The sequence below is a fragment of the Pipra filicauda genome, unplaced genomic scaffold, assembly GCF_003945595.2.
Source record: "Pipra filicauda isolate LSUMZ 115617 unplaced genomic scaffold, ASM394559v2 scaffold126_size2276778_pilon, whole genome shotgun sequence".
In the NCBI taxonomy this organism is placed as follows: Eukaryota; Metazoa; Chordata; class Aves; order Passeriformes; family Pipridae; genus Pipra; species Pipra filicauda.
The window spans coordinates 2,131,724-2,154,398 of NW_024103729.1; the positions used below are offsets into that span (position 1 = coordinate 2,131,724).

Below are 22,675 nucleotides of genomic sequence, written 5' to 3' on the forward strand. Positions count from 1 at the left end.
TCCTCAGCTTGCACACCCTTCAACATGGTATGCAAGAATACAGTATCCTATGGGGAAAAACCCCATTGTTAAAGGAGAAAAGGAACATGGTTAATAGGCTTTCTCTGGGCTTTTTCATGTTACTGTTGGAAGTGACATTTATTAGAAAAAAACCCCAAAACACCCAAACCAAAAATCCCCATTTCTCAGCATGAAAATGCCAAGTGTTACTGAAAAAGAAAATAGTTCTACCTGTCCCCAAAACCACTTGCCAAAAATGATTAACAGCTATTGCTTTCTAACTTTTGAACAATATTCTACAGATTAAATCTATAAGGTTGTACAGAAAATGAACACACAAGTCTAATTCTTAAAAAAGCAGAAATATATTGCACCACAAATTACAATGTGTAAATTAAATACATTAATAAATACTTTTCAGTATGGGATATACAGTACAACAGAACAAAGTGTATACAGATAGCAGATACTGAAATTCTGCACTGGTGTAAGCAAGACAAACTTTTCACAGCAAGTATTCCATGTATTTTTTGTTTAGTATTTTGTGTGTGTGTGTGTATTTATCTATAATGTAACTTTAAGTATATGTGAGTGTACAAGAACGTCTTTAATCCAAACACTAGAGTGGGCATATGTGTCTATAGACTCTTGAATCAGATTTTTATCTTTATACAATCTAACAAACTCTAAAATGAAACACTAAGTCAATACTCTACAAATTAAATACCCATGTGCATTACAACAGATGTTTTAACATGGCTATGAAAATTTACTTTATAGCATTATTGTGTGGAAGTATAAATTCCAAAGCATTTTAATACTAATTTAAAAAAAACTACAGCAATACATATTTCCATAATCTTACCTCCTTTTAATTGTTATACCAGGAAGCACACTGCAGTAGAACTCTCTGCCAAAATGGAAAGATCAGGCCAACATGCAGAGGCACAGGAAAAGTAAAATATTCAAGTAATTTTGTTGAACACCACTGTGATTTTTCTAAACATTATTCTTTGATTTACAGTGGAACAAACTGCCAATTGCATTAAAAAACTTCCTTATGTACAAATACCCAGGACAATCTGCAATTACCTTGATAATTTCTTAGCATGTGGTTATTTCAAATAAAAATAATGCATAGACTTTGTAGTACCTATATTATTTGCATAGATTAAAAAGATGAGGAATGGAAAGTGTTGTAAGTGCATCCTGGTTACCATGGACACATTCCATTCTGGATGTTATTTGGAGGTGCAAGTGTTAAAGCAATTCACTGCCACATTGCTTATTCTGTTGGCATTTCTTCATGAAAAAAGAGAGAAGAGGAAAGGAAGAGCAAAACCAAATCTAAACAGCAGCAACCAGACAAGGCTTCAGGTAAAAAGTCATAGGAAATTTTTAAACAAATAAAACAACCAAAATATTTAAGTGAAAATTAGCAAAAAACGAACTATTTAGTAAGTATGTATTGTCAAAATTAATCAGGACTGCAAATTACCAGAAGCATAGTTACTATTTACATAGCATGAGAAAATAATATTTGAAATTTGTCATATGGTGGTGAGCCATCTTTTAAGGATGCTGGCCTCAACCTTCCCTTAATTTAATCTATTTTGAAAGTTATATAAGTAAAGACAAGTCTCACATGACAGACTCACGTTGTCTATTGAGAAACCTCTGGGGGAAGGTCAAGACAGAAGGTGTGAATTGTGAAGCTCTGTACAAAGGCACATACAAGGAACTTCTTCCTTCCCCAATACACATTTTTAGGATTTCAAACTTCTCCAGACTCGGCTGCAGAAACTCAAAATATAATAACTCAGATTAAAGGTTATAGGGAGATTATTTTCCCCTTAAATTGTTCTCCTTTAAATAGCTAAACATTCACTGGAGAAGGAAGGTGACTGCAGAATCTAGAAAATAGTGTTGTTGAGATTCAGGAGATCTAGAGCTAAACATTTTCCTCTGTCCCAGGTGAATGGCCTAAATCCCCAGTCTTTGTTTTCACCCTTGGATTTGTCACTGCAGTCCAAGCTCTCATTTCCCTGTGCAGTGAAGGAGCCCTTGTGTCTTCTACTGAAAAAAAGTCATGTTCTCTATTAGTCTTAGTGATTTATCTCTAAATCCCTTCTCTCAGACTATTTTATCTCATATTCTATTAATTTTCCATAGATTAAAAAAAATAAATCTCTGCTTTTGGCTGGATTTTGTAGAGTGGGGGAGACCACAAAAATTTGATTTCAAAATTAGAGTATTCAAGCGCTTCTGTCCTCATTTTATCTCATTTTCTCTTGCACAATATTGTCTCATATTTGCTACAATTTCAAATGAATCTATTGGTTTTAAAACAATCCATTTTCATGTACCTTGGTATAGAAATTGCCCATTTTACCCTCACATAAATCTATACAAAATGAAAGTGGAATAAATATCAGCATACTGAAATATCTTAAAGGAGATAACTATAAAATAGATATTTCTAAAGTCATGATCTGTATACCTAAATATTTTTGAGTTAATTGGTTGCTTGAGGCCAGTATCTGCTAATCTGTTGCCTAAGAATTTGTAAAGCTAGGCACAACTTCCAAGCCATGAAGTCAAATGCCTTTGCTAGATATATATGTTCGAATTTTGAAATTAATTAGCACAGTGAAAACTACCAGCTTACCTGCTTCCTTCATCTGTCCAGTGCCTGTCAGTGTAGATGCAATTTTACTTATGAAAAAGCACCCCTGCTGGCATAGGTTTTTCTACTCTAACATAGCCACAGCTAATTGAGAAATTGATATTATGGTAATTTTTTTTTACTTTATAGCAAAGTTTTTCACACAGTTGCAGCTACATCCACATTACAGCTTTGACTGTGTAAGGAATAAAGGAAAATTTGAGTTGGACAGCAGAAACCTTTAGGCTTAGACAAAGCTATGCTCATTTTGCAAGCAAACGAAGCTCTGGCTTCTAGGTCACTTCAGAAAAGGGAAATTAGGTACCTTACAATTTTACTCACTTTTCACCAAGAAGAGGCAATTATGTATTGTGTCTAAGGTATGGAGTCAGGTAGCACTGCCAAGGCAGAGGTCTTTGTGAAAGAACTAAAGTAAAATGTTAAATCACTTCAGGCAGAGCGAGACTCTGCTCACGTGGTGACACTGAGGCACTAAAGCAGGGCTGCTTTGATCCCTGGGGGATAAGCTGGGCAGAACAGTAACACACATGGGCATTGTTTCATGGAAGGCTACAATGGCACATTGTGATTAACTTAAAAGCAAGAATGCAGATCTTGTGGAACTGAAGAATCTGTTAAGTCTCCTTTTTTCCTCCTGTCTTCAAACCCAGTTAGATTCTTGGTAAGGAAAATATTTGACTGGCCAAAGGAGATTATTTTGAGAGTCTTGATTGGGTTAATATGCAAGAATGTGAACACTAGGAAATGCAGCCTGGCAGAAGGGACTACACTGGTTTTGGCGGGGGGTGGTGGTGGTGTGTACCTCAAAACTGCTGACAGGTTTTGTCCTGTTTCCTTGGAAAAGAAGGTAAAATGGTCGCAGTTAATGAAGCCTTCATTTATTTAGGGTTCCCAGAAGTCTCTGAAGGACAACTTTATAGGAGTAAGCACAAAAAATGAAACACATCTGAGTGCAATAGTGCAAGAGTCCACCAAACTGAAATTAAACTAAAGCCATGCCCCGGTGCCATTCCTTATTTCAGGCATGAACAATATGAAATTAAATAGGTACCAGTTGCTGCCCGCTATGTCTGTGAAATTGGATGCATTTTGTTCTTCTGGCAATTTATTACCTTTCTTTCCAAATCTAAGGTAGGGCTTTCAATGTCCCTAATTCATTTGACAATTGATACGAAAGTCTGTCCTTGCATTTGCTGTAGTACAGGAAATGATACAAATTACTATTTTGTCTACACTGATAGGTTTACATTGCTACAGGATAATAGTTTTCTTTTGATGTGCACTCGTGAGAAGCAAAAATAGGTCTCTTTGGCATTTATTAGACATAGTCCATTTTTCATCTTTCTAAGGGATGTCCGTTTCAGATATGCCAGAGTCTGAAGTGTAAAACCTATTAAGCTGTGCTAAATAAACTGTTCTCCAAGGAAAAAAAACATTCTCTCAGACCAGTGTGTACTTGGAAGTTTGTAGGGCCACAACAGTCATCATGCAAACCCTCCCTGCCCTATGTCTGCTTTGGTTTTGGAGAAAAAAAATTACTATTAATAAATAGCAAGAGATTAAAACAATTTAGTTAGCAAGCAAAAATACAACAGTGACTGTAGCAGAGTACAGCTGTAAAGACAATGGCATATGGAAAGAAAGATGACTTTCTGGTGTCAAGGCAAACTGTTTTGTGAGTTGCCATTAACAAATATTTCAAGTGCATGAAGAAGAAAAGAAATATCTCAATTTCAAAATTTCATATGGAGCAACTATGAAGTTGCTAATTTTCCCCCACTTCACTCATACTCTGAAGCATCAACCCACTTAAGGGATTAGCTCTGTGTGCATGTGTGCATGATTACCAAAGGCTTCCACTTAAAGCATCTGAAAAACATATTAGTAAAATACAGGAGGAAGATGGAGTAAAAGCTTGGAAAAAAAATAACTGTCTTTTCCTTTGGGGAATGCAGTAGTTATGTTTGAGCACAAAATCTGCTGCCTTGCCATGGCCTCCTCCCTTTTCTCAGTTACATACCTGGTTTATTCCTATTTTACTATCTTTCCTCATTGGTTTTCCTAGACTTTGCAGGTGGGAGAAGGAATACATAAAAAGTCAAGAAAATAAGAAAAAAAAAGTAGCTCAAGCTGTTTCTCACAGCTGCCAACAGCACAGGTGCTTTGGAAGGTAACATCTACCTTTATACAGACTTGTGCACAGATCAGAGAGACAGCACAAGAGCGAGAGACAATGCAGAAAGGAGGGGATGTGCTGAGGGGAAAGCAACACTATCAGAGGGAATAAAATATTACTCTTGAGGATCAGAGTCTTCAATTATGAGCATGATACTTGCCATTTATTAATGTGATTAAATAGGCAGACCTAGATAAGACTGCCACAAAGAGATTATTCCACTACTTAACAGAACAAAGGATGCAAGCTAAGTGCAAGGCATAACATTCCTTTCTAGATGGATAACACACTGACAGGTTTCACTTAAAATCATTTCTTTTAGTTTTGTCCTCCTTAATTCAGTTTCAAGGTCTTCTTGTTACAATTTCAGGTCTAGTCTGTGCTTTAAATTTCTTCTGCTTTGTTTTTGGGTGGTCTTTTTTTTGTTTGGTTGGTTAGGTTTTTTGTGGGTTTTTTTGTGTGTGGTTTTTTCCTCTTTCTTAGAGTAAAGAACCCAATCAACAGAACAGAACAGTCAGACTCCCCGCTATGTGCTCAAAAAGTCCTCAAGTGCAGCTGTGCAAAGTAATTTTTAGGGAATCTGCACCTCTTTTAGCAGGGTATGTACACATAACTGGCAATCCTTTTTATTACAGATGAAGTCTTAGTTCAATCATCCCACTGCTCCCTTCTTGGATGCTTCTTATCCTCCTGATTTGTATACATCTGCAACCAGTCTAATCTAATATCTGCTGAAAACTGTTTTCCTGTATTCTTATGTGGGCATCTCACTTCCAGCACTGACACCCCTCACTCTAAATTTGGAGGAACACCTAGTGCAGTGGCCCCTAAAATCTCATCACATTTTTTAAGAACAGACTAACACTATCAGAGTGTTTTCCAAAGTTCCCTTTCTGTCTATTTACAGCTTTAATTCCACCTCAGATTGAAAGACAGGAGCACTAAAGAATCCATCACACTGTGCAGGCATTCTGATATACTTGATTCCTGCCTATGTCTCCAGTTTGCAGAAAAAGCTGTGTTAACAAGTATGTCCTATTTCTCAACCAGTCCTCAGCTCAGTACTACAGGTAGCATACTCTCTGAAAAGCTGGTTGACTTTTTTCCTGTTTCTTCAAATACTAGGTTTTTTTAGTCCAATTTTAATTACTTGTTTTACATGAAACTTAACATTTGTTACCTTTAGGTTTCAGTCTCATTGTAAACTGCAGAGGTGGGAACAATTGCACAGTTCAGCTGTAGCACCACCTTAGTGAATGCTGAAATCTATCCTTTCATTATCATTTGTCATGATAATTTGATGTGCACATATATTAAAAACATACATTGCCTTTTCTGTCACAAGTATCTGCTTGCTTTTTTGATGCTTTCCAGCTACACAGCTCCTCTTGCCTGCAATCCCCATCTGTTGTCATTCCTTTCACTCTATTGTTCACTATCATCCTATTATGTTATTTAGAACTCTGGCTTCAGACACTCTCTTACGCTTCTGCAGTATTATTTTGCCTTTTTCAACAAATCATTTTGATCATTTTACTGTGCACTACTGTTTGTTCTTCTAGTTCCCACCCTCCTCCAGATAATTTGTGTAATTTAGGTTTCAGCCAACAAATGACATTTACACTGGTTGCACCCAGTGCACAATTTTAATCTAATTTAGTGAAGTCCATCCAAAAGCTGCAGGCACTTTTACTTTGGTTTAATTTAGGCTTATTTCTGTTTAACACAAATTGATTTAGTTTATACTCAATCAAAATCAAGCAAATCTTTACAATAAGAATCCATAGAGCAGTTTAGACCAGCAAGTTTGTTTAAAAAAAACAGTTTTTAAATTACACTAGTGCATCTTTAGATAAGACCTGCCCACACTGAGCTAAAAATCCTGATTTTTTCTAGCTTTGCCTTCCACCTTTCTTGCCTTCTTCCTTTGAACACTTTACTGATTGCATTTAATTGACTTTTGGTAAATGAACAAAGTGTAAATATATGGTATGCCTAGTCAAGTAAATATCCCTGAAAGTTCTTCATCATGAATGCTACTGTGCATATGGAAAATGAAATAAGGTAAATTGCTCTGGGTTAATAAAGGCAACAGAAAAGAAGAAATAACTCTTTTCCGAACTTGAAGCAGAAAAAAGCAAAACAAGACAATAGATAAGAACACAAACTTACCTTTGGCAACACAAAAGTAGAATTACTCCTGAAGAATCGCAAGAGAGAGAACAACATGGACAAGGATGTACTACCTAAAGTAAGGCAAGTGAAAAATATAACTAAATCTTTCTCTGGAAGAAGCACTGACAATAATGAACATGTGAGCAACATTTGGGTACAGCAGGAAATGTTGACTTAATTAAGCAGAAGGTAGTTGTGATTGCTTACCTTGAGAAACTATTATACCTTCATGACCTGGAAATCATCCTTGGCAGGTAGGACTACATCAAGCATAATACTTTTGAAGAAAGCCACAAACATTAAAATCATACATAAAACTTAAAATGGGAGCTTAAACATTGCAATTCTGCGTGTCACTGCTGTCTGTATATTAAAGACTAGTTATGAGGAGACAAAACCCAGCTGACACAAAAGAAAAAAATACATCTCTAGGCCACCAGTGATACAGAAAAACCAGAGTAATAGCAAACAATGGTAACAGAGAATTAACTAAGATTACTTTATCATCTTTAACATACCTTAATTGAAATTGATACAAGAATATTCCACTGCATCTTCAAAGGACAGGTCAACTACTACAGAAAGAATTTTATAAGCCCACACAACAGTACAGAGTTATCATAGGCTCACAAACAACTGAACTTTACAAGTAATAACTACTTAAGGACTCAGAACCAGTTATATTTCTAATTTCAAATCATAAATAAATGTTTCACAGAGTTTCACACAGTTTAGTAAAGTTTGTGGGGGAAAAAAAACCCAAAAGAACCACCCCTCAAAAAAGAGAGAACTGAGTCTTCTGGAAAGGAAAAAGCTCACCACTGACTGCTGTTATGTGATGCTTCTGTAGAGAAATCTTGATCCGCCAGTAAGGAAAGCCCTGGAATGCCAGCACTGCTAGGGCTACACATCAGAAATTGCATTTCAGTTGTTAAAAGCCCATATGTCAGTTGGGTTCTTGTGCTGGATTACATCTTCAATTTGCAGCATGACTAAAGTATTCCCAAATCTTCCCCAAAACATTATGGATAAGACCTAGTGACTGCATACATCCAGAGGTGGTGCTTCATGGAAGAAGTGAGAGGTACTAAGAGGCATCCGAACTATAACACAACATCACAACAGATTTTAGCTTTGCACAGAAATACCTGACAACAGTATTCATATCTTTCCAACACAGCATTAGTTCCCCAGAGAAACTGTCTCCATTTTCCAAGCAGCTCTACTGTTTCCTTCGATGTCTGAATTAGAGACAGCAAAAAAGCAAAGGAGATTTCCCTATGTATTTTAGGATTAACAAACATTCTGCTGATAATAATTGCTTAATAGTGTGTGATACCATTACCATGAAAGTGTTTGACTGTTTTGGAAATACACTTTTTAAGCACAAAAGAACATTTTCTGAGCTGGGACAAAATGGCTTCTTTCTGAGCTCATCAAACTATGCTTGAAAGGTTTCTAATTTAAGACAACAACAAGTTCCTAGTTTTATGCAATTTAAGTCCTCCATACAGATAGTTCATAACAAAAATATAATTTTTTAAACGCCCTCTAGAAAAATTTCTGTGCTGTTTTTGTTTGTTAAGAACAAATTCTTGCTTTGAAAAGTCAAAGAAGAGACTTAAATAGAATTGGTCCAGATAGGCAATAATTGGTATGGCATCCTCCAGGTTTCAAATGCAAATAAAATAGCAGAATTTTGAAAAAGGTTCATCTCCCACAGATCTTTACTTAAAATAAGACATCTTTCAAAAACATTGTTTTGTATAACATGAAATTAATTTCAGCTCAATTACTATTATAACATCTGTTAATTCCCCCCCCTCCAATCCATCTGGCTTAAGCACTTCAAATGGCATCTCCTGTCAGTCAAATAGGTTACATATCAAATGTCATCATTAAGACTTAAAAACAAGGCCAGCATTCAATAGTTAACTTTAGAATACCTTTTTTCCCAAATGGAGGAGCTATCCTTGCAGGTTTAATAAAACCCAAAGGTACTCACAACTGAAAATCAACCAGCCCACAATCATTACAATAATCACTTATTATTATGTCTCCTAAAATTGAAATTTTATTGAAAATGATAATTCGTAAGTGTTTTTTTTTTCATGTGTGGTTTGTTGGTTTTTGTTTGGGTTTTGTTGTTGTGTTTTTTTTTAATTTAGTACTTACAGGGATTAGACATAGAATTGAGTTGTTTATTGAGAAAGGATTTTAAAAAAAAATTCTTAAAGATTTTAGTGCTGTAGGTTCAGAATTTTTACTTAAAACTAAAAAGCCAGAAAACAACTTTATTTTTTCAATTAAAACAGTTAATTGTAAGGTCTTTTAAGAAAATACTGTAGTTCTCAGTACCCAAAATAACATGCTGTGTTCAGAATGTATTGATTTAATCAGAAACTGATTGAAGATGTAGAGGCGAACACTAAACAATAGGAGCAATGAGGGGTAAAGAACAAGAACATCCATCAGAACTGTTTGCCTGGTTACTTGCACTGTTTGCTCATCTACATGGCCTGTATATATTTGCTAGAGAATGCAGTTGCTGAGCTCTGACCAAACATACAATTCTGCAGTTGCATATTTGACAAAGTTCAGCCATCCTGACTGTTGTGTGAGCAGCCCCTGTGTGGAATATTGCACACAATGCCGGTGCTGTTGTGTACGTGTCAGTCCTGCCTTTTACAGGGAAGTAGCTCCACATTTTACTAACATGACAAAATCCTCTGATTAGTGCAGCATTCATTAAATGGTGACAGATGCTGGTATTAATTACATGTTGAGTGGATCATTTTCCCATTACGTTTCTTTTGTTACCAGCCTCATCATTCTAGTTATCAGCCTGCCCTATAAGCAGATTAAGCACCAGACTTTTTTTGGGGGGGAGTGGGGGATGTGTGTCTACATTCCTTGTTTGACCAAAATGAGTGACCCATCTTTTCTACACTACCCCACCATCTGGATTCCTCTCACTGCACTTTTCAAAACCTGTACTTATCATCTGTTAGAAAATTTATAAGAAATTTTATTTTAAAGAGTTATTTGTGTGGCTCTTTTAAGCCATCTTACATTTAGTGTTGGAGGCCATATGATTTATCACTTGCTTTGTACAAACAGATAACATCTATTGTTTGTGATAAACCCTGCCAAATTATAACTGGCATATCAAATATTAATTTGGCATTTCAAGAGTGAAAAACACGTACAGTGAAAGATAATGGAAAGGCATACGTGACACAAATTGCCATCCCTCATGTCAGTCTTGAGAAAAGACTTCCCAGTCTATGTAATATTACATGCACTCACACAAAACAAAAGCTATTCACTGTTCCCATGAATTCTAGCAGGATTCCTAGTACAGGATTCCTTTATGGCCAAGCATGTTTTTCTATTTAGTATGTTTATCCTGACATGTACACCATGTACACCAGCTTCTCCTTCACAACAACTCAGAGCAGTCTGGGGGCCCTTCACCATCTTTGTTGCCCCCCTTTGGACACTCTCCAATAGCTTATTATCTTTCTTATGTTGTGGTGCCCAAAACTGCCACAATATTGCAGGTGAGGCTGCCCCAGTGCAGAGCAGAGCGGGACAATCCTCTCCCTCACCCGGCTGGCGATGCTTTGCCTGATGCCCCCAGGACACGGTTGGCCCTCCTGGCTGCCAGGGCACTGCTGACTCACATTCAACTTGCCATCGACCAGGACCCCCAGGTCCCTTTCCTGGCACTGCTTTCCAGCATCTCATTCCCCAGTCTGTCCGTACATCCAGGGGTGCCCTATCCCAGGTGCAGAATTCAGCACTTTCCCTTGTTGGACTTCACATGGTTGGTGATTGCCCAGCCCTCTAATTTGTGGAGGTCTCCCTGCAGTGCCTTCGAGGGAGTCAACAGCTCCTCCCAGTTTTGTGGCATCTGCAAACTTGCTCAGTATCCCCTGGAGACCTGTGTCCAAGTCATTTATGAAGAGATTGAAGAGCACTGGGCCTAAGAAGGAGCCTCGAAGAACCACACTATTATACACACACATATACAGCATTGTTACCTACACACGAGACATCTAAACAGAAGAAGCTGTAAATTAGTCTGCATAACTGCCTTTCTAACCATCAGAGAAGTGATGGTCTGGAGCAATTGTTCTGTGTGAAAAACCCTCACTACCTTTGAAACATCAAATCCCATTTATGCTATGAAGATCTATTATGTGGCTGAACGAAACAGCAGGCACTAGGACTTGATGACCTGGAGTCGTCTTTTTGAGTCTTATATTTCTGCAGTGGAACTGGCAGATGCCCACACAGGGGAAATATGTTCAGTAGTTTCTCTACATTTGTGAGATTATGATTGCTGACTTGAAATAGCTACTTGAAAAAAAAATTATTTTCACTGATGGCTCAAAAAGATTTCTCCTTTTACACAATCCAGCTGGTTGAACTGTATTCCATGAATGCTCATTTATGCATCTGCACCTATGTAGTCTCCTTTTGGAAAAGTTATTTGCAATGAGTTACAGGACTCCCCCTTCTTCTTACTCTTCCTCCTTGAAGCAGCCCATGCAGAAACTAGTGTGCCCCTGTAGTGTCACATTCTAGGTTCTCTGTTTGTCTGTCTTGTCCTCTTTATTTGACTATTGTCCTATACTTAGCTTCAGCAAACTTAGTGTATACTTAACTCTACTCTCAGAGACATTCTTTATGTTCATTTACAGTACTTCCTGTTAACTTATTTTTAGTTATACAGCATGTTGGGCCTACTGTAGTGACTCGAGGCAGGCACAGCAGACTTCAAAAATGCCTTCTGGAGAACATCCTCAACCTATCAGGTTGCAGGACAGAAGAAGGATGTTAATTCCCTTGAACAGGGGAAAAAGCTACACAAAAGCCACAGATATTTCACATGACTCATTTGAACACAAAAGTCTGCTGCCATGGACTTGTTTTTACCCCTCTGATATGGCCTCTTTGTCCAATTAAATTTCTTGCCCTAAGCCATTCTTAAGATATCCTGTATTTGTACAGGATTTCTGGCTCTATGACAGCTGGACTTGATGGTCAGTTAATAGCTGGAAATCCTGGCAATGACCACAGGTACAAACACTCTGGAGCTGTATAAGACATGCCCAGTAGATTGATAACTTCATCCTGAAGGAGCTGAATTTACTGCTCAGGTAAAGCTCAAGTAGACCATTCAAAGTAGGGCAACACTTACAGAAATATGGAAGCCTTCATTCAAATCCAGTATGCAGCCACAAACTCCCTTTTTGTTTTTAAAGAAAACCAAGAGACAGTTCTGAAGCCACTTACTTTGAAGAATGGGACTATTCAAAGCAGCAAGTTTCAGTGTCCAGGTAACTGTGTGCAAGATTGGAGGCACAGACTGTGAGGTCTTTCAGGCAATTACCTTCAGACAATATAGTGATATATTCAAATACATATGTTCACTGCACCATACTCAAATGATCTTATCCTCATAAAAATCAAAGCTGAATTTTTCCAATAATCTAAACCAGTTATTTTTCAATGACACCAAGTTTCTAGTAAGGCTTTGTACAATAAACATTTGCAGAACAATTTTAACTTCCTTACACTGACAGTTATGTTAACTGACTGGTTTGTTTTCAGGATATATTTGGGCAACTGAAAACCCAAGAATAGATATCTGAAGTGTTTGACAGGAAACAGATATGAGAATCAAAACACTGAAGACTGCAATAATAAAAAGGGACATCTTACTTTTATTATCTGAGTGCAAAAATGAATGGTAAATACCCCATAACACTGAATTACATATTCCATGAACAAGCAGGGCACTGATAGGATTCCCATGGGGTCAATGGGACAGGCCCATTACAAGACTTCAGCTGTTCAAAAGCATACATTTCCCAGTCATTGTGCAGCAATTTTTCCCTGAAATAAAATACGTTCGTTATTTTGGTTTACTTTATGAAAACAAACCAAAAAACTTCCTTCTAGTTTTAAAATACAATGGTGTTTTTTGTTCTGGTGAGACATTTTAAAAACTTTCTCAGAAAAATTTTTGAAATTTTACAGCTTCTAAATCAGTATGTCCAGCCAGACACAAGCATTTGTGTTCATCTCTCATGCATATAAAGTCAACTAAGTAAAAAATGTAACAAAAATTATAGAATATTTGCAGTTTTATTTCATAACCTTATAAACTCATAACGAGATCTGTTAAATCTCATTTGTTTACTGTTCAGTATTCCTCATTGATGATTCCTATTAGAGTATTCTGAAAAATATTCATAAACCACATTTTGTAGCATATTTTAAAAAAAAAAAGTTCAAAAAACTCTTCCAGGATATTTAACATTGCTTTTCTCCCTGTTTGGAAAACCAGTTACGTACAGAGGCGTTAGGCAGGATACGCAAACATCTTCAGGTACCATGTGGAAAATATATATAGCCTTCCCATTCCCAGATGTGCAATTTAATTTTATATTCCTAGAACGACACCCCCCACCTTAATCTAGTTATTCTGAGAGTGCAGCTAGACTTATCTTAGGAGGAATATTGTGACATTACTTAAGGATTTGTTACTTATTCACTTTAAATGTTAATACTTCATTTACTTGTGAGGCATTTCTGAGCGTAGACTTAGATCTATTTTAAGGCTACGAGATCACAGAAGATACGTCTTTGCAAGGCTATTAACTCACCATTTTGAAGGATTTTTATTTCCCCCTTTCCTCTGGTCCTCACCCAGAGCCCCTTCCCAGGTAGAAGGAATCTCCCATATACGGAGGCTCCTCGTCTAGACCCACTTTCACCAAAGCTTGAAAATAACCCTTTTTGTACCCAACCCTTACCTGCTGCCCAGCTACTCACCGACACCACATCCCCGGGCCGCGGCCCAGCGTTCCCAGCCCTCAGGAGGCCCGGCCTGCAGCACTTACTGGAGGCGCCTCCCGGCTCGCTTCCCGGCGTTAACAGGCGACCCCCGTCCTGCCCAGGCAAGGAGCTCCTTGCTCAAGCACAAGCCCTCGCTAAAGCCGCTGATGCCTCAGGAGCCGGGGACAGGCCCCGGTCGCCTTCCTTCTTTCCCGGGCGGAGGAAGGAGCAGCAGCTCCGCGCGGCTCCGCCGCCGCCATTTTGGACGCCGGCGGGCGGTCCCCATGGCAACCAGGAAGGGGCGGACATCGCGCGGGGTCACGGCGGGCCCGGCCCCCTCTTAAAGGAGCAGCCCCGGCGGCGCCGCGGTGCCGGGCAGGGTCCGACCCCCGCCGCCGGTGCCAGCGCAGACCCGCGGCCCCGCCGCCCCCCGCCCGCCCCGAGGGCGGACATTCTCGCGGACCCGGGGTGACGACCCCGGCGGAGGGATACCGGCCGCCGACAGCGGCCCCGCCGAGCGCACCGAGCGGGCCGCGGTCCGGGCCGCGGCGGGGGCTGCGCGGGGAGCGGCAGCCGGGGCAGGGGCCGCCCGCCGGCCCGGGGGGCGCGCGGGCCCCGGCGGGGCCCCGGCGCCGGGAGAAAGTAGTCCCGCGGCCTCCCCCTCGCGCCGCTGGAAGGGGTTCGGCGGCGGAGGCGGCGGACGAGGCGCCGCTCGGTGCTGCGGCTTCAGCTGATAATTGAAGGGAAGCGAGGCGGCTGCTGCCGGGAGGAGGGAGGCACGGAGCGTCTGCGGAGGCCGCACCGGGACAAACTAGGTACCCGGGGCCCCGCCGCTCGGTCAGGGGGCGCCGCGGGGGCGGGCACGGGGCGGTGGGGCGCTCGCTGGGCCCCTCGGCAGCCTCCGGGCAGGGCCTGTTGTGTCATCCCCGGCATTAGCCGAGCTGCCCTTCCTGGCGGCCCGGGGCAGGGGGAGGGGAGCGGCGCCATCCCGGAGCATTGTTGCAGATGGGGGGGGGGAGCGAGGGGGAGCTGGGAACGACACGGCGCCGCGCTGGTGAGTGTGTGTGGGGCGGCCCGGAGGGGGGGAGTGGGGCCCTCGCCGCCGAGGGAAGGGGTGGAAACGCAGCTGACAAAATGGCCAAGCAGTGCCCGGGCCCGCTGCGGGGACAGCCCTCGCCCCTCGGCTCTCCCGGGCCGCCCGGCGGGGGGGGCAGCGCGGCCGCCCCTCCGCGGGCCTTGTGTGGCTGCTGATACAAAAGGGCAGTGTCAGTGTTGACACTGCCGTGCCGATTTCGATGCCCTTCCCCGTCTTCCTTCCCCCACTCCGCTGGGCCCCATTTCCCCCAATGGCCCTTTCTCCTCCCCCCCCCCTTTTTATTTTTTCCCCTAAAGGAGCTATCGAATATCTTAAAGGAAAAAACAGCAATTCCTCTTTCTTTCGTCCCTGCCCGGCTCGATAAAAATGCCAAATAATCGGCCGACGTCCATATTTCACAAGGTTTTTGGGGGGGGAGGAAGAAGGTGGGCAGAGAACAGAGGCGCCCGTGGGGTCGGAGCCCCAGGGCTGGCTGCCCACGAGGGGGGTTATTTTCGCAGCCAAATGTTTTAGGCGATGTTTTTCTTGTTTTCAGTCGAGAAGCAAGTTGCCTGGTCCTTGGCGTTTGCTTGCATAATGCGTCGTACTTGGAGGCTGATCAAACGCTGGGTTCTGCCTTTCCTGCCTGGCTCTTCCTCCTTCCCCTTTCCCGGGGGGCTGGGCAGGGGGCCAGGTTGTGGGGTGCTGGTGGCGGGGGGGGTCCCGGCGGTGCCCCCGGGATCCGGGGCTGGGAGAGGATCCGAGGCCAGGGCTCTCGACAGACCTGCAGGCCCGTCTTCCTGTGTCCAACTTTTTTATTGTTCCCCCTTCCCCTTTCCGAGTGCACGGGCTCTCCGGCGGCCGGGGGTTCGCACGGCTCGGCAGTCCCGAAGTCTAGACGGGCAACCGGAAAATAATAGGGGAAAGAATGGAAAGTTATGTCAAGGGCTTTGAGGGAAAAACATCGACGTATCGAACAAAGGTCCTGCCTGTGTTGGGGAGAGAGGCCTGCATGTGAGGCCTGATTGTGTCGCATTTACACACGGGGAAGAAATGAGTGCTTGGTACTGGCCTAAATTTATTCTGTAAGTCTGGCGTGCAACTTAAGAACGTTTTTAGAGAGTGTGCAGTTTGTTTTGGGAGTGTTTTTATTATGTGTAGCAATCCAATAATAATTTTTATTTGGAATACTTTTTTTTTCCCCCCAAAAGACTGTTCAGTTTTTTTTTTTTTTTATTTCCTGCCTTGTTCAGCAGAAATAATATTGATACAGAGCTTCTAACAGCGTAACGCAAAACTTTGCTCAAACAGGGTGACTTTCACAGTTAATGTATTGTGTGTATTATGAATATTGAGCTTCCTGGTGCTTTAAAGGTTGTCAGAAAGAGGAGTTAAGTAGTTGCCACCTGATAAATTTGAATTACATCTATGATAATGAGGAAGAAGAGGAATTCTGAACACTTAAATTAATTTTACAGGATTTTCTTAGGGATGCTGTCACTGTGGATGTACTTTTGTAAAAGTTTAAAAGCTAACAAACGTTGCTGTGATTACTTCTGGTTATCTCTTGTATAGTCTTTTCTTTCCAGTTCTTTCTCTTCTCTCCCACTCCTAAGACTAGAGTTCTAATTGTACAGCGTTGGTTTTTTCTTTTTTTTTTTTTTTTATTTGATTTCTGCAATTGCTGTGATTTATTAAGTTTTTCATTAAACTAAAAGTTTTTGAACATTTTATTTTACATACATATATAAAAATGTGCATAATGGACATGAAAGCAGTGCTTGAAAAATAACTGTATAGCTTTCTATTGTTTGGTAGCCTGTTTAATAAATACTGATAGGAATTGAATGTATTTATGAAAATATTAGTATTCCAGTTTTTGCAGCTGATGTCAATATTATGTTTAAGTTTAAAAAGTGTTCTGATGAGTAAATTCTGTAAATAATACTTCAAGTTTCCAGAAATATATGTTTTTAACTGGTAATAGTTTCTATATTTGTAAAATGTAGCTGATTGTGAATGGCCCAGTTCTGCATATATACTGATTTTGGTCTTAAATGGAAAGGTATTTTTAGTTTTTTATTGTTTGGTGTATTCTATTGTGTTAGAAATATAGGTAATCAGATTTTTTTTTTCCCCATTCCTAGGATATTTCCGCAAAAAAATGTGAGTAGTAAACTTGAATTAACAACTTTTAAGTCTTCAGTCTCCAGATGGTTCCATAGGTAGTAACATAAACATTTCTTATCTGTTAGTAGAAAAACTGTAGGTCACCCACAGTGTGACATTACTACTTATTAATATAGCAGATCTACTTTAGTAGGAGGGCTGACCTGTTGAATAAAGCTTATGAAAATGGAGTCTTTTGATGTCTTGCAAAAGTTCATCAGGCCAGAGTGACCATTAGGGAATCAACCTGCATCTTCCCAGTAAATGAATAATCAGAACTGTCATTCCCAATCAGGAATCACGCACAATTTTTTTAAATTTTCTTTTTTTATATTGGGTTTTAACTGTTTGTTTTCAAAACTGGAATGTAAATATTACAGAAAAAAAAATTGTAATGAGAACTTGTACTTATAACATCATTCGTAAATTTGAGGCCTGCAGCCTACAGGCAACAAGGACACTATTTCTCCTGAAGAAGTGTAGTAAAAACAATGTATTTGGTTTTAATGCCATGAATGGAGACATGATGAGTTTTTGTGGGGGTCCTTCACCATTGATAAGTACAGGTATTTACTCCACGACAGTCCAGAAACATAACCTAAGTTCCTTTTGTTTCTGAGTAATGAAGCTGAAGCATAAGTAGGAAAGTTACTGTTTGACTAAACTACATGTTTGTACTTAATTTGCAGCGTAAGTGAATCTCAGAACTATCTGTGTTAATCTTATATTTATAGGCCATGCTATATTTTCTAACAAGCTAATTAGTAAGCAGCATGTAGAACACTTCTGATCATGAGTCTGTCTTTTGTCACACTGAAGCTAAATTATTGTGACAAGGTATAATCAAATCCCCAAGTTGTACACCACGGTGTACTACTGCATTGTCAAAAACATAACCCATCTCCCGTTGGCCTGATGAGCAGTGTCCTGTTCATCACCTGTCAAATTAGTAACCCTCCCTGTAAAGCACTTTGTGGGCTCTGACACTCTTCATCAAGCTGTCACTGCCCCATTCGTTACTGACTCTGAAGATAGGAGTACATCGTGTTGTTTGGGCTTTTTTTTTTTTTTTTTTTAAGAGTAGCAGATTACTTTTGGGTCAGTAGGTTTATTTTTCTGAAGAAGTAATACTTACTTTGAATTTGCTCATAATATTTTAATCTATATATAGTATCATAACAGATTTATGGCAGTATATGAAGCAACCTCTTCCCAAGTGTTTTCATAACTCACTTTTAACTTGGGGTATGTGGTTGATAACAGCAAAACAAAGCCACATTAACTCTTTTTTTTTCCTCCTGATGCATTTTTTTTTTCCAATTTACATGAAATGAAGTGCCTTTCGAGGAGCAAAACTATTTTCAGACTTCACACTGGTGATCAGTAATGACAAAAATGCTTGTATGTAGCTGCTTGTTTCAGGATGTCTTTTTTTTTTAACAAAATGCTGAATTCATGCTTTAAAGTTAATCAGTCTTCCATAAATAAAGACATTCTAACTACATGTCAAGTGTACAGTCTGTGTGACAGGCAGGGCTAAGTCAACTGGCTTCTCCACTGCCTGCTTTCAGATACCAGCAATGGCTGCTTTTTTTCAGAGTTTAGTTTTGAGGAGCAATTGTCCTCCTAATCCTGCCATCAAGTTGGTAGAATCTGACTGTGTAAATATGCAGTCATATTCTCCTCCAGTTCTGTCTGGCAGCCGAGGTTGGAGCACTCAGAACCAATCTGTTTGCTCTCACTGTCTATAATAAGGCTCCTCTTGCAATGTACTGACTGTTGCCAGTCTTACTTGACTCATGAGTGTGCTCAGTGCAAATATGGCAGGAAACTGCCATGTAAGAGCAGTAGAGAGACAACTCTGGGAGTGAAGGCTTTTATGTAGGAAAAATGGAAGAGTTAGGTGTATAATAAAAGAATTAATCATGGTGATCTAATACTGGACTTTATATTGAAGATGCAGTTGTCATGCATGAACAATGGTGTTCAAGCCATAGTTGCCCTCATTTGCTCCAGAAAAGCTTCTCTTGTCAAGATTCATGTAGTAAACCAGTTTGGAAAGGACTTTGAAAGTTACTCGGCCCTTCTCCCGTTTAACTTTATCTACCCTTGAATAAAGTTTGTCATTGATCACAACTGATAAAAAGAGCTCCATTTTCTTGAGTGAGAAAGGGAGAATCCCAACAAACCTACAAAGGTATGTGTGGAGAAGAAACTGGAAGGATTCTGCAGTTGTGTGGTAATACAGTGCTGGCTCATGGAGCAGGGGGAAATCCCATTTTCTCAGTGTTTTCTGAATGGTTTGCTTTGATAGTGTCCACAGTGAAGTGCACGTACTGAACTGCAAAGATCTGACCTTCATAAAAGGTATGAAAGGGTCTGAGTCATCCTCTGGAATGTGAACCTTGAGTTGTAGGGAGCAATTTGGTGTTTCAAAATGGAAGCTGAGGTCCCTGGTACTTGTTGAACCAGAAGGGTGTTTTAAGACCTGAAAGGCAGGGTATATTTTATGTCAGAGCAACTTGTTACGGACAACTTTTGTTCCAGTGCGTGACATCCAAATACATACACTTATTGTAAAGAAGGGCAAATATTTGCTAGACTTTTGTAAAGATGGAAGTGAAAGAATACAAACCTGTTATTTTTTGGTGTACATATGTTTTTTGAGAACAAAGGTGTTAAACTTTCAGAAGGCTGTCTAGTCCTGAGATAGGCATTAGACTCAATACCAGCAATGTGCACCTCCTTTAGATTTGTGGCTGGCTGTTTGAAGCATGGCTGATATCAATTGTTATTAGTGCAGAACAGTAACTGTAATTTTTTACTTTGATTTTTCAGGAGTAGCTCTTAAAGGTAAAACTATTAGGAAAAATAAGTCTGTGACAAACTTGTGCCCCAAGATCTAGTCTTAAGCTATCTTTGTTTTAGAAAGCAAGTATGCTGTTTTGTTTTCCCTCATCTTTCTCCACGTCTGACTTCTGTCTTACTTGCCTTACTTTGAGCTTGTTATGGTTTGTCTTATGTACTTGAAGTCTCTTCTGTACCTCTACTCTAGTCCAAGACTGCTGAGATGTAAAAGTAGAAGTACAGGTAAATAAACATGGCAATAAAAAATACACTCTTATGTAGTATCTTCTGAGTTGAAAGCATGGGTTTTTTTGTAGGAGCAGGAGCAACATAAATGAGTTGAGGCACCAAAACAGGAAAGATGGAAACAATGCATGGTAACACTAGTGTTAGTGGACTTCAACATCCCCCTTGCCTGCCTTCCCCCAGTCCTAAAGAAAAGAAAAAGCACACAACTGCATCCCTCCCACCTCTCAAGGGACTCAAATTAAATGTCCTTGATACTGGTATAATTATTAGTTGCATACTTTAACTCCTGAAGTTAGTGAGGAGAAGCTGTCTTTACATCATACTCCTTTGTGGAATCTGTGGTAGATGTGTGTTTTTGGACAGGGTGATATTGTAAGATGTGGTTAAATCCCTTATGTGTTAAGATGTGTCAAATCCCTTATGTAATTAGCTTATTCAGTATAGAGAATGTCCTGTCCTGGAAAGTGTGTGCAAGGTAACTGAATCTTCTGATCACAGGTGAGATGTGGCTGTGCATTTAAAGAGAACTAATGAAGAAAGTAACTGAAGGTGCATATTAACTGGCTGTATGCTGAATATTAAATTGGAATTCTGCCTTCCTTAGAGAGTGAGAGTTTTCTTCCTCTTTATTTTGAGGATATACTTCGTTAGTAATCAAGTTACTGACTGGGAACTGTAACCTCTCCTTAAAACTTCACTTGTTTTGAGCTTTGCAGTTGTTTCAGTCGTGATGGCTTGATGGACTCATCCACTGTATTGGGGTGAGGGGAAGGCAGGAAATCGCTCACTTGGACAAGGACATGCAGGCATAGTGGAACTATATGAATAAGCCTGAGTGAACAGCACCTGAGAAGAAGCTCCATGCCTAGGTAGGTAGGTAGGTTTCAGATCTTTAAATTAAATAACTGGAAAAAACACAATTTCAGCTGAATCTCATTTAATGGAAGTGATGGAAGCTGCATAAGTTTGGCAAACTTTAAGCCAGGATTCCTGGTGTTAAAAGTTGTGCTTTAGAGATCTTCTGCAGTCTATTCCACAATATTTTTCATATTTATGTAATGACAGTGTGTGCTGCCATGTCTTATTGTGGTAGTATCCTGCCTGTTGTATATAGCAGATAACTTTCTACTATAAAATACTACTAATAAAAATTAAGAACTACATTATATCATAAGATTGTGGATAAAAGAAGTTAGTTTCATTCCCTTTCTGAGTTACAAGAAGCCTGGCAGAAGAACAAATATATTTCTTTGCCAAAAATAAGATAACGAATATGCGTTCTTCAAATTTCTTGTATGGCAGCTTTTAGTTGATACAGTTCTGCTGCATATTTGTAGACTTGCAACTGAGCATAGCAGTGTTTTATCCTGGACTCTTGACAACCCCCTCAGAACTTTCATCAGCACTTTTTGGATTTGGAAGAAGCGTTTAAAGAGAAATGCTGTTGCACACCTCAGTCTGCATATTTAAATGCTTCATGGAGTGAGTGGAAACTGAGCTCTCTTCAGAGTAACTGAAGAGGAAAGATGAATTTTGTGAAATTTAGTATGTGAAGGAATGGTACCACTTATATGCCTTCTATTAATGTTGAAATACTCAAGCACTGTGGTCATGTTTTTTTTTTTAATAGCTTAGGAGTTCTCTACATGCTGTCTAAAGAGAACTGGAGTTGGAACAGAGTGGGCACTGAAGATTCCAACTTTACTGTGCTGTATGCAGAAGAACTGAAGTGAGCTAGAACCTGAGAACTGTATATTTAGAAACTTGGGGTAAATAGAGATGTAGTGATGTTAATTTTTGAGAGTACACTTAAAAGTAAAGTCACCTGTGAGACTCCACTGAAGTGACAGGCAAAGTAATCTCAATGTGTCACTTCCAAAATACAATGCAGTGGACACACTTGTTGCTGTACTTTATGGCTTCCAGAGGTTGCTTGGAATAAAGTATACTCCCTGGGTGCTTCAGGCTTTTTCATCTGTCACAGAGTTAGCCAAAAGCTGTTAAAACTATTCTTGTAACTTAAATAAAGCAGATTCCTATTAGTAACAGGTCAGTGGATAAACAATGTAGTTGTATTATCTAGTTTTTAAAACTCTTTGCTTTATGTATTTTATTCGAGTGAAATGTGAGGTTCTTTCAGATTGAGATCTCATACTTAAATGCTAACTATGATTCCTGCTTGTAACACCTGTAGTGTCACAAAAACGCTTTGTCGACTCCCTCAGCCTGTTCTCAGCAGTCTGATTGTTGCTTGTTTGTGGGATCTGTTTTGTTGTTGCAGTTGAAATTGAAATCCACTTGAAATTACTGGAAACCCTATTAGATCTCACCTGTACTATTAATGCAATTAATTTTATTTGTATTTTAGTGGTGTTGGAGCATGTTAAAAACTTAATCAGAAGTAAACCAAGTAGATTACTCTGCATCACAAAATTGAGTAGTGTGT

The 22,675-nt window shown here is 39.8% G+C and overlaps 1 protein-coding gene and 2 long non-coding RNA genes across 10 annotated transcripts in view; 1 reads left to right on the forward strand and 2 right to left on the reverse strand.

Annotated features, from left to right (window-relative positions):
- Positions 1-346: 346 nt before the first annotated feature.
- Positions 347-10,571, reverse strand: LOC120324957. 2 transcript variants are annotated; one of them, XR_005566691.1, is made up of 2 exons: positions 7,035-10,571; positions 347-2,073 (listed from the first exon to the last, which is right to left on the reverse strand). It is a non-coding gene; the product is annotated as an uncharacterized LOC120324957 (long non-coding RNA). The 2 variants fall into 2 exon arrangements; XR_005566689.1 differs by having other exon boundaries at positions 347-2,076.
- A 2,181-nt stretch (positions 10,572-12,752) lies between these two features.
- On the reverse strand, positions 12,753-14,546 carry LOC120324956. Its single transcript, XR_005566687.1, has 2 exons — positions 13,887-14,546; positions 12,753-12,944 (listed from the first exon to the last, which is right to left on the reverse strand). It is a non-coding gene; the product is annotated as an uncharacterized LOC120324956 (long non-coding RNA).
- The window catches only part of TRIP12 (thyroid hormone receptor interactor 12), an 80,433-nt gene continuing 72,290 nt past the window's right edge, over positions 14,533-22,675 (forward strand). For 2 of the 7 annotated variants that reach the window (XM_027739145.2, XM_027739203.2), the window contains exon 1: positions 14,534-14,704. The gene's annotated coding sequence lies outside the window, so the exon portion shown is untranslated. Of the gene's footprint in view, positions 14,705-20,945; positions 21,099-21,980; positions 21,999-22,675 lie in introns of those variants that run through there. The other 5 variants (XM_027739184.2, XM_027739213.2, XM_039389863.1 and 2 more) reach the window with 4 other exon arrangements.